Source organism: Microcebus murinus, chromosome 14, assembly GCF_040939455.1.
Source record: "Microcebus murinus isolate Inina chromosome 14, M.murinus_Inina_mat1.0, whole genome shotgun sequence".
In the NCBI taxonomy this organism is placed as follows: domain Eukaryota; kingdom Metazoa; phylum Chordata; class Mammalia; order Primates; family Cheirogaleidae; genus Microcebus; species Microcebus murinus.
The window spans coordinates 69,056,863-69,067,416 of NC_134117.1; the positions used below are offsets into that span (position 1 = coordinate 69,056,863).

Here is a 10,554-nt window from a genome sequence, read left to right on the forward strand (position 1 = left end):
CACCCACAAGGACTGCCCCATGGATCACCCATAAGCGAGGACGTGCACATTGTGACTTCGGGTCTGCAGGCTGAGTCTGGCTCCTAAACTCCAGTCTGGTCATTCCACACTATGGTGTTGATGACATCTTCCCTGATGCAGAACAGAGACAAGATCAATCCTTCTCCAACCCACCTAGGGACATCTGCATAATTGATGCTTCCTTCCCTCTCTTTTTCTCTTCAAACCTTTGCCTTATCTTATGTAAATGTAGATTTACTGGGGCCCACAAAAATGTGATCATTTTTCCTCCCCGCCCACCCCTTCTTCCTTTCTCTTTTGTATGCCCTATCCCTTTTAAATGCCAAAGCCCCCAAATCACCCTTTGGAAAAGCAAGTGCAGTCTGTGGTTTGTGCTTTTCCCGGTCATGTCCTCAAACGTTGCCTTGATAAAACTCCATTGATTGAGATCTTCACCTCACTTATTTTGGGTTGCCTGAAACTATACATGGAAATTACAAAGCTCTGACAAAAGAAATGGAAGGTCTTAAGTAAATGGAGAAATAATCCACATTTATGTATTAAAAGACTCAGTATTCTTAAAAGGTCAATTCTCGCGGCATGACCTTTAGTTTCAGGAATGCAATCTAAATTCATGTTTACTTTTAAATGTAATCTCATTCAAAATTCCAGAAATCTATTTTTAAACATTAACAAACTAATTCTAAAATTTATATGGTAAGACAAAAGACTTAGAATAGGTAATATAATATTAAAGAAGATGAATAAAGTTGGAGAACTCACCCTATGGTGATTTCAAGTTTTATTATAAAGCCATAGCAATCAAGATGACACAGTATTGGCCAAATAATACACACATGGAACAACCCAGAAATAAACCTATACAAATATAATCAACTAGTCTTTGACAAAGGTACAAAGACAGTTCCATGGAGAAAGTGTGGTCTTTTTCCACAAATGGTGCTAGAACAACTGCACATCTGTATACAAAGAATGAAACTAGAGGCCCACCTTACACAAGAATTAACTCAAATGGGTCGTAGGCCTTGTATTAATTTCCTATTGCTATTGTAACAAATTACCACAAACTTAGTGGCTTAATATACACAAATTTATTATATTACAGTTCTGGAGGTCAAAAGTCCAAAATGAGTCTCACTTGGAGTGAAATCAAGGTGCTAACAGGGTTTCCTTCCTTCCTTCCTTCCTTCCTTCCTTCCTTCCTTCCTTCCTTCCTTCCTTCCTTCCTTCCTTCCTTCCTTCCTCCCTCCCTCCCTCCCTCCCTCCCTCCCTCTCTTTCTTTCCTTCTTTTTTCCTTTTTCACCTTTGTAGGCTGCCCACATTCCTTAGTTCACAGCCCCTTCTATCTTCACAGGCAGAAATGGCCAGCCAAGTCTGTCCTATATCACCCACTATGATCTCACTCTCCTGCTTTCTATCATGTATGAGGATAATTTTGATTACACTGGGCTGGCCCTGATGTCCTGATAACCCATGACAATATCTCCATCTCAAGATCCTTTACTTAACCACATCTATGGAATCCCTTATTCTATGTAAGGTAACATGCTAACACATTTGCAGACTTCGGGATCTTTGGGAGATGCTATTTGGCCTGTAACAGTCCACCCTCTTGTCCCAGCACATCCATCCCGCAGGAAAATGCATTTTCCCCGTGCCGACATCCCCAGAGTCTCCACCCATCACGGCTTTAACCAGAGCCCAAAATGTCATCTCAAATTTCATCTACTCAAACTCCCCCCATCTCATCATCTAAATCACCTGGGTCAGGTATGGGTGTGGTTCTGATTATAGTGCATGCTGGGCACAGTTGCTTTCTACTGTTGTCTGAGATTTTTTATTCCATTTACATGACATTCTGCAAAAGGCAGAATGATAGAAGTGCAAACAGATCAGTGGTTTCTGAAAGGCTGGGAAGGCAGGAGGACTGACTAGGTAAAGCCCAGGTGAATTATTAGGGTAGTGAACATCTTTATGACACTGTAATGACAGATACATGGCACTACTGCACTGTGCCTTTACTAAAACCCATAGAACCATAGAGAATAAAAAGTGAACTTTTTTTTAATTTGAGACAGGGTCTCACTCTGTCTCCTGGGCTAGAGTGCCGCGGTATCAGTCTAGCTCACAGCAACCTCAAACTCCTGGACTCAAGTGATCCTCCTGCCTCAGCCTCCCGAGTAGCTTGGATTATAAGCACCACCATGCCTAACTAATTTTCATATGTTTAGTGGAGATGGGGTCTCACTCTTGCTCAGGTTGGTCTCAGACTCCTGACCTCAAGGGATCCTCCCACCTCGGCCTGCCAGAGTGCTAGGATTACAGGCGTGAGCCACAGTACCCAGACAAAAGTGAACTTTAAGTAAGTTTAAAAAAGAATCAGCTAGGTGGCCAGAGGGTACCAGAATGGACTGCACACTATGGCAAAAAAAAAAAAAAACAACATGTAACTAATGTATTTATATTGCCAATGTATAAAATCACTGCCCTGCAGGGGGTGGGGGGAAAACGCTGAGGCTGACAAGTAACTTAGAAGTGAGTGGGGACTGTAAAACTAAAGGCAAAAGGAACTGTACATAAGGACTGTGCTCTAGCTGGTAAAGTTGTTCTCTATAAGGGTATGAGTTAAAGCTTCTGAAACCACAACACATGTATAGCGCCAAATATTTAATGGTGACAGATGGTGGGAACCAGTGTTTTTGCTATTGGAGGACAAGGTCACAGACAGACAAGGATCAGGGAAAGGTTGGAATTATACTAGTGGTCCTGGATTGGACTTGGGGATTTTAGTATTACTCCTGTTGAGCTTAATACAGATTCAGATGGGCACATTTAGGAATACTTAGAGATGTGTGTGTATGCATTGATCGTATACTCACAAGTCTTGCCTGGCTGTGTCAGTTGAGACGGCTTAGAAGCAAGGGCTACCCAGAAGCCACAAGCACACACATCACACGACCTCCAGTCCTACTACCCATCTCTAATGAAAGGAACCAGGGCTCCTTAGAGATATGGGTCACTGTGGGGCTGGAGAGGGGTGTGGAGAAGAGCATGGAGTATCTCAGGCTGCCAGAATGTAAGTGCTCAAACACACATGCACTCGGCGATGATGGTGTGTCCAGCCATGGCCCAGAGGATGCCCTGATCCCAGCCAACTGCCTTCCCAAGAAGGGCTACAAGATGGGAGTGGCTGCACATTCTGTTCTGCTCCTGTAAAGCAACACAACACCCAGGCCTTGTAGCCTGAAGCAAAGACCATGTGGTCTGCAGTGCGGACAAAGGCATGTCAGGTCAACGGGAAGGGAGAGTCAGTCCAGGCACTGAGGGAGATGACAGCCCATGCCCCTGGACCCATGACCTGGTAGCCTCAGCCTCAGTGCTTCAGAAACATCCTCAGCCCAGCTGGTGGGGGCTGGTGTTCATTATGCGTCTCTCAGACTCTTGGCTTCAGGTTGCTAGCAGAGACCTTGCTTTTGCTACAATGTAAAGATGTGCCTTTTAAGGCTTGAATCATGTTCAATTTTTCAGCAGCTGGTTTATGACTGTATTTTCAGGCAGCTTAGACTAATTACTATGTGACCAAAAAGCATCACCTATGGAGCTAGTTAAATTTACAGATGTTTCTGGGTCCCCTCCCCAGGGAGTGTCCCAGGGATAAGTCTTCAGTGTGCTTCCTGTGATACAGATCTGAATGTTTAGGAAATGCTGCAGAACGTTAAAGCCACTTTTCCCCCTAACTTTTAGTTCTCACACTTTAAAAAATTGGAATGGGGAAGAAAGGGAGGTTGGGAATCTGAAACTGAGTGTTACACAATGCTGGTCAGCAGGAACCTACGAGAACAAGTTCTCCAATCCACCAGAGAAGGAAGCTGGGTTTGGGAGGTGAAGGGTCTGACCGAGGGCATTCAAGGTGCCTGCACCAGGCTGGAGGCAGAGTCCCCGGCCTGCAATCCACGACCTCAAGGTTTAAAGATCCCCAGTGACCTCTCAGTTCTTTAAGGTTGCATCCCCCTGGCAGTTTATTCTACTTCGTATTCTGCAAACACTTCCGAAGATGCCCAGATAGAAGCTTCAGCGTCATCGCTGTGTTGGGGCGACCTGCTCTCCCTTCCCCAAACCCACCTTTGCCCAAACCCCTTCCTCTCACATTCCAGCCTGGTTGTCCTCCTGGGTCCTTCCTGAGTTTGATTCCAGCCTCTCACTCTCTCCCCAGCCCCAGTCCAGGACGACTCTCCCTGTGGAGTTTGCGGCCTCTGCCTGCGGCGCCAGGACTGAGGCTGCGGTGCCCGGCAAGCCAGCAGGAGGATGCCTGGGGCTGCACTGGGTCCGGGAGCTCGCCTGTGGTCTCCAAGGGGGCAGGCCACAGAGCTCTCCCAGGCTACCGAGCCCACCCCGTGTGCTGGGGAGCTGGAAGCTGAGGTCGTCAGGGTGTATTGACCACTGAGGTGACACCACTGTCCAACCCCGCCACCGTCCTCGAATGGCAGAAGAACACAGAGGTGCAGGTTTTTGAATAGTCACTGTACACTGCCCACTGGGCTGGTCAGTTTATTTGCAATTCTCACCCAGCAGCATTGGAAGATTGAGGCAGTGTGGCTCAGAGAGGGCAGAGCCAGGACTGGCTGCGAGAAGAAAGCTCAGGCTCCCACCCCATGGGCAAGCTGCGCTGCACGCTCTTCAACCCCGCACAAGTTCCCTCGGAACAGTTTTGCTTTTGTTCCCTTCCTGGAGGTTTCTCCTAGAAACACTGGTTCTTGATAACATTCCAGTGTGTCATGATTGCTCAATACCCACGCCACAAAGAAGGAGGGAGAATCATGCTTGTTGCTTTCGACGAGGCCATCATTTTGTGGTTACCTGGGGACAAGAGAACGATGGAAGGGGCTGGGGCTATGCACACTCAAAACAAGTCCCCCTGCCCTGTCCCGAGGAGGGGAGCAGGTGTCGGAAAGCCCGGGCGGCCACTGAAGACTGACCGTGATGAGTAACCTTGTTCCGGGCCCCTGCCAGGCAGTGTGCTAGAAGCTTCCGTGCATGAGCTCACTGAGTCATCACAGTGGCCCTCCTGCTGTGATCCCCATGTTCAAGTGAGGAAACGAAACTGAAGGAGCTTCACACCCACCCAGCGTAACAGAGCTGCTGCGTGTCGGGGCAGGACTCCAGCGCAGTCTGTCTGGCGCCAAGCCCTGCGCAGCGGCAGTGGCGGCAGACCCCAGCGCTGCCCCCGCGGAGCCAACGCCGTTTGCTCTCCTCGGCAAACGTTTCTCGAGCACCTGCTCTGGGGTGGCCCTGTGAGGCCTTAGAGCTAGATGAGTGGAGCCAAAACCTTGCCTTCTGCGTGGTTTCCTGGCAGGTGGCAGACACGGATGACGAAACGCAGCACGTCATCTGCTATGGAAGTCAGGGGCGGGAGGGGTTCATTCTTTGCCCCCAAGGGTGACACGCAGGCAGAGGAATGAGGCACACGGGGGCTCAGCAGGCCGGGCACGCCTCGAGCAGGGGCGCGCGCGCTCCCGCCCTGCCCACCCTGGCTGTGTTCTCCGCCTGGGTGCGCAGGCGAGACCGGACGCTCTCACCCCGAAGGGTGCAGTGGTCCCTGGCACGAGCGCTCTAGAAACTTGGAGAAACGGAGTGAGCGGCTGCCTGGCGTGTGTGTGTGTGTGTGTGTGTGTGTGTGTGTGTGTGTGTGTGACTGCGCACTGCAGGGAAAGGGTGTGGGCCACGAGGCTGGAGAGAGAGCTGTGAGCCAGACTTGAGCGATTCTGAGTGTCAAAATCAAAAGTCCACATTTTAACTTGCAGACAAGAGAGAGTTCTGTCATTTCAAGCAGTGGAGAATCCACATCATCCCTGCCAACACTTCTTCTCCAAGGCGAAGGCAGGCTTAGCACGGTCCTCATGCCCACTGCCTCCCTCTCCCCCACACAACGCCGCTCCCTCACCCTGCAGCCCTGAGCTCGGCGTGGGGGCGCCGCCCGCCCGCCCCGCGGATCTCACCTCCGGTTGCCAGGCCTGGCCAGTTCTTTCTTATCGACTCCTTTCTCCACGTCTGCGCTGCCCTCAGCTCCCCGTTGTCCCCACGGCCAGCTGCGGTGTCCTGTCACTGGTCTCTGTGGGGAGCAGGGTGAGGTCTCCCAGACAGAGCCGTGCGGCTAACCCCCGGGACCCGTGCGTGGCCTGATTCGACACAGGGTCTTGGCAGATGTCATCGAGTCAGGACGCAGTCACGTTAGAGTAGGGCGGGCCTGAAATCCAGTATGACCGTGTCTCTGCGTGAAGAAGAAAGAAGACAGACGCACAGGGAGAAGGCCAGGCAGAGGGTGAGCCATGTGTCCACGAGCCGGGGGCGCCAAGCATCGCCAGTGACGGCAGGCTCCAGGAGAGCGGCACGGGACACGGCCTCCCCGGAGCCTGTGGAAGAACACGCCCTGCTGGCGTCTTGGTGTCAGAACTCTGGACTCCACGCTGGGAGAGAGTAAATTCCCACTGTTGGAAGCCGCCTTGTTTGTGGTGATTTGTTAGTGTTTGTGCATCCACATTCGCCTGCCTCCACCCATCCTCCGTGTAACTACCAGAGTGAGCTTTCTAAATTGCAAATCTGCCCTTGTCATTTTCTCATTTAAGAATGTCAGCAGCTTCCCATCCTTTGTCTGCCTCAGGATAACATCCAAAAGCGGGCTGGTGCGGGGCTCACGCCTGCAATCCCAGCACTCTGGGAGGCTGAGCGGGGAGGATCGCTTAAGATCCGGAGTTCAAGATCAGCCTGAGCAAGAGCGAGACCTCATCTCTACCGAACACAGAAAAATTAGCCAGGCATGGCGGCGCCTGTAGTCCCAGCTGCTCAGGAGGCTGAGGCAGGAGGATTGCTGGAAACCAGGAATCTGAGGCTGCAGTGAGAGCTATGATGACCATCGCACTCTAGTTTGGGCCGCTGAGCAAGACTGTCTAAAAACACAAATTAACAAACAAACAAAACAAAACAAAATCCAAAGCCTTACCTCTTTGGTTGCCTCTCCTCCGCTCCAGGTGTCCTATGGGGAATTTTTGGTTCTTTGTGGTTGAAATGCCTGCTGTTCACTTACGTCATCTGCACAGTGGCCTGGATCCGTGCCCCTCCTCTGTGCCCCTCTGCGACTCTCCTGGTCACTGACGTGGAATGTCCTAGAAGTAGCACAGACTATTCTATGTTTGTATCTGCAGAGCCTGTCACTGTGTCTCAACTAAGGGAGTGAAGAATAAGTGTTTGATGGATGAGTGTATAAATATACAAATGAGTAACACAGATTCAGGGAAAACCACAGTTTCTATTGCCTGTCACTATTCAGAGTTCAGAAAAGCATAAAAGGATTTGGTATCAGAGGAAAGCATGACTTTCTACTCCTCCATTTACTATCTATGTGACTCAGGGAAAATTACTTCACCTCTCTGAGCTCCAACTATAAAAAAGAATCAATAACACATACATCACAGAATTACTGAGAAAATTACACGAGCTGGTGTGGGTGAACAAGAGGCTAGTGCAATGCCTGGAGCATGCCATAGGGCTGTCTCTCCCCTTCCCCAGTAAAGCCCACAGCTTCATTATGCAACCGTGGATTAGCGTATTCCACGTCTGAATCTCACAAACGCTAAGCAGAAGTTGCCCTTTGTTTTTCCTCCACCCTGACATGCACAAGAATGACCTCTGCAGTGGAAACCTCTCTAATTATTTGTGCAGGCAATAGCAAAAGCCACGAGGAGGTCCGTTTAAACGCGGGAGGAGCAATTAATCACAGCCCCTGGAATATTGCCTTTGGTCCTGAACTCGGTTTGCCTTAAACACAGGAAATGAAATGCAGTAATTATGGCCGTCACTTGAGACTCCAGCGTCCTGACTTCAATCCCCCAGTCCTTCATCATTTCATTTTGGCTATGTCTGTACGACGCCAAAACATCTGGCTAAAATGTGAAAAATGCCAGCCATTTTTCAGCCGATGACTCACCACCGAATATTCTACCTTTCCTTTTTTTAAGTCACAGTAAAATACCCATAATATTCACTATTTAACCATTTTTAAGGGTGCAGATTAGCAGTGTTAAGTAAATTCACATTGCTGTGCAACTATCACCACCATCTCCAGAGCTTTTTCGCCATCCCCAGTAGAAACTCGTTAAATGATAACTTTCAATTTCTCCCTCCTCCCAGCCCCTGCTAACCACCACTCTACTTTCTGTCTCTAAATCTGATCATTCTACATTATTGTACGTTCCTCATATAAGGTGAATCATGCAGTTTTGTCCTTTTGTAAATGGCTAACTTAAGGGAGCATAGTGTCCTCGAGGTTCACCCCTGCTGTAGCACGTGTCAGAGTTTTCTTCATTTTCGCAGCTGAATAATACCGCGTCGTGTGCACCCAGCACATTTTATGTGTCTGTTCATTTGCTGTGGGACACTTATGTGCTTCCATCTTTTGGCAACTATGAATACTGCTGCTCTGAACGTGGGTGTGCAGGTATCTGATCAAGTCCTTGCTTGCTTTCAATTCTTTTGCTTTCAATTCTACCCAGAAGTGGAATTGCCGGATCATAAAGTGATTCTATTTTTAATTTTTTTGAGAAATCACCATACGGTTTTGCACAGCAGTTGCCACATTTCACATTCCCACGTTCCTAATGCACAAGGGTTCCAACACACTCACAGCCTCACCAACACTTCTTACTTTTCTTGTTTTTCAATAATAGCCATACCGACGGGTGTGAAGTTTACCTTTTATCATGTGTTGCAAGAATTTACATTTTTACATGATCATTCCTTCATTCCTTCAGTCTCTCAATTTATTGACCGATCGAAACACTTTGCCCAACCTATGTCCAGCACCCTTGTATGGCAAGGATTCAGGATTTCCACATTTCTGACCCGTTCATCCTAAACATTTCTGCAGCCCAAGGAGGACGCAGCACAATGAGAAACTGAGGAGGAGGCAGTAAGGGGTGATTAGCAAGGACGGAGGAATTTTTCCTGCTCCGTGAGCCAGGCGCTGACTCCCATGTGACCTGGCACTGCCTGCGTCTTGCGATCGCTTCTTCAGCGCCTTGGTCGTCTGCAGCACTGGGCGCGAAATGACGACATGGGCGGCCACCACCAATCCGCATCCTCAGTGCTCAGCCGAGACCGACTCACAGCAAATGCTCAACTATTTTTTCTAATGAATTGCATTTAATTAAGTTAAATGAATTAGTGAATAATTAACATTTCGATACAAGCAGAGGAAGCAGTACAAAAAGCAAACTAAATGTTCTTGTTGGAACAATTCTATCTGCAGAAGAGTTTACAAACTTCTCTCTGTGCAGTTTTAATTCATATGAGATTATTGATGGTCGCTTACCTGGTCTCCTAGAGCCCTGAACGCCTTCCCAGGGCCATTTTAAGGGCTGATGTGAACCCAAACACCTAGACTCTGGTCTCTGCGTGGAGACGTGGCTCCAGAGGCTGCAAGGCGTGGCCGCCGCCGTCGTGCTGAACCTAGCTGTGCTCCGACCCGCCAGCCAGCAGCCAAAGGCTCCCTACGGGAGTGCCCGGTGGGGGCGCGAGCTCCCGTTGTTGGAGTCCTCATTCCTGCCTGTGTTTTGTGTTGGAGCCCGTCTTTGTTCATCTATGAGGCAGTATCAGAGACAAAAGGGCCAAGCTCATCTTCTGGTGACATAAGTGTGGTTTTCAGCTTTACAATTTTCATGTTTTCTTACCAACAACGGAAGCTCCAGGACAGCCAATTCCTGCACGCCCCAGCATGCAGGCTGCCTCCTCACACCGCGGGGGAGGCAATTCTGTGTGTGTCTTTCCTGTCTCCGGTGAGTGGAGGTACAGGCCGCTTTTGTTCCAGGCTGTCTTTATAAAAGTGTTTCTACACAGAGAGGAGCCTTGGAGCACAGTGTGACCATCCAGAGCAAAGGGCCAGCTTGGTCACTGTCCCGTGAAGTAAAAACAATATCTCCCTCTGGGGCCAACGTAGGCAGGTCTGTTTACTATGTGTTATAAAACACTCAGACTTGCTGAACTCAGTATTTCTCGGCTGCGAGACAAGGTCACTGTATGTGCAGTGCCCACCTGGTCCCCTCCGCATCACCTCTATGGATGCCAGGGAGCGAGGGGAACTCTGCCAACCTGCTGCTCGCTGTGCTGTGACTGATAAAGTCCTTTGTCTCTGGCCCCGGAGTCTCATATCTTTTGCCACCACCCACAACCCTGGGGCAGGCTAACTTGTTACTTTGTAAACAGGGTGAAATCTCAGACCTGACCTTCGTGATCCATGACACAGGCTGCCTTTCCCGAGTGCCACCTGGGTACGTCTTCGTCCTCTCCTTGCGCTGCCTTCCCACGCCCAGGCCCGGGTGTGGGAGCCCCTACCGTGGACACGTTATCCCGGGAAGGTTAGCACTGGTGTTTGTGGAACGCAGAGGTCGTTGATCAACGTTAGTCTCAAAGGTGACTTTCTCAGGCCTTTGTGGGTGCAGCAGTCTTGGCAGCCACTGGCCTTTATCCAGGGGCTGTGGGATT

General features: G+C 49.5%; 1 long non-coding RNA gene across 2 annotated transcripts; it reads right to left on the reverse strand.

The window, feature by feature from the left end:
• Window positions 1-3,548: 3,548 nt before the first annotated feature.
• Window positions 3,549-9,487, reverse strand: LOC142875672 (uncharacterized). 2 transcript variants are annotated; one of them, XR_012922991.1, is made up of 4 exons: window positions 9,386-9,487; window positions 7,019-7,181; window positions 6,018-6,265; window positions 3,549-4,496 (listed from the first exon to the last, which is right to left on the reverse strand). It is a non-coding gene; the product is annotated as an uncharacterized LOC142875672 (long non-coding RNA). The 2 variants fall into 2 exon arrangements; XR_012922992.1 differs by lacking the exon at window positions 3,549-4,496 and adding an exon at window positions 4,544-4,878.
• Between the last annotated feature and the right edge of the window lie 1,067 nt (window positions 9,488-10,554).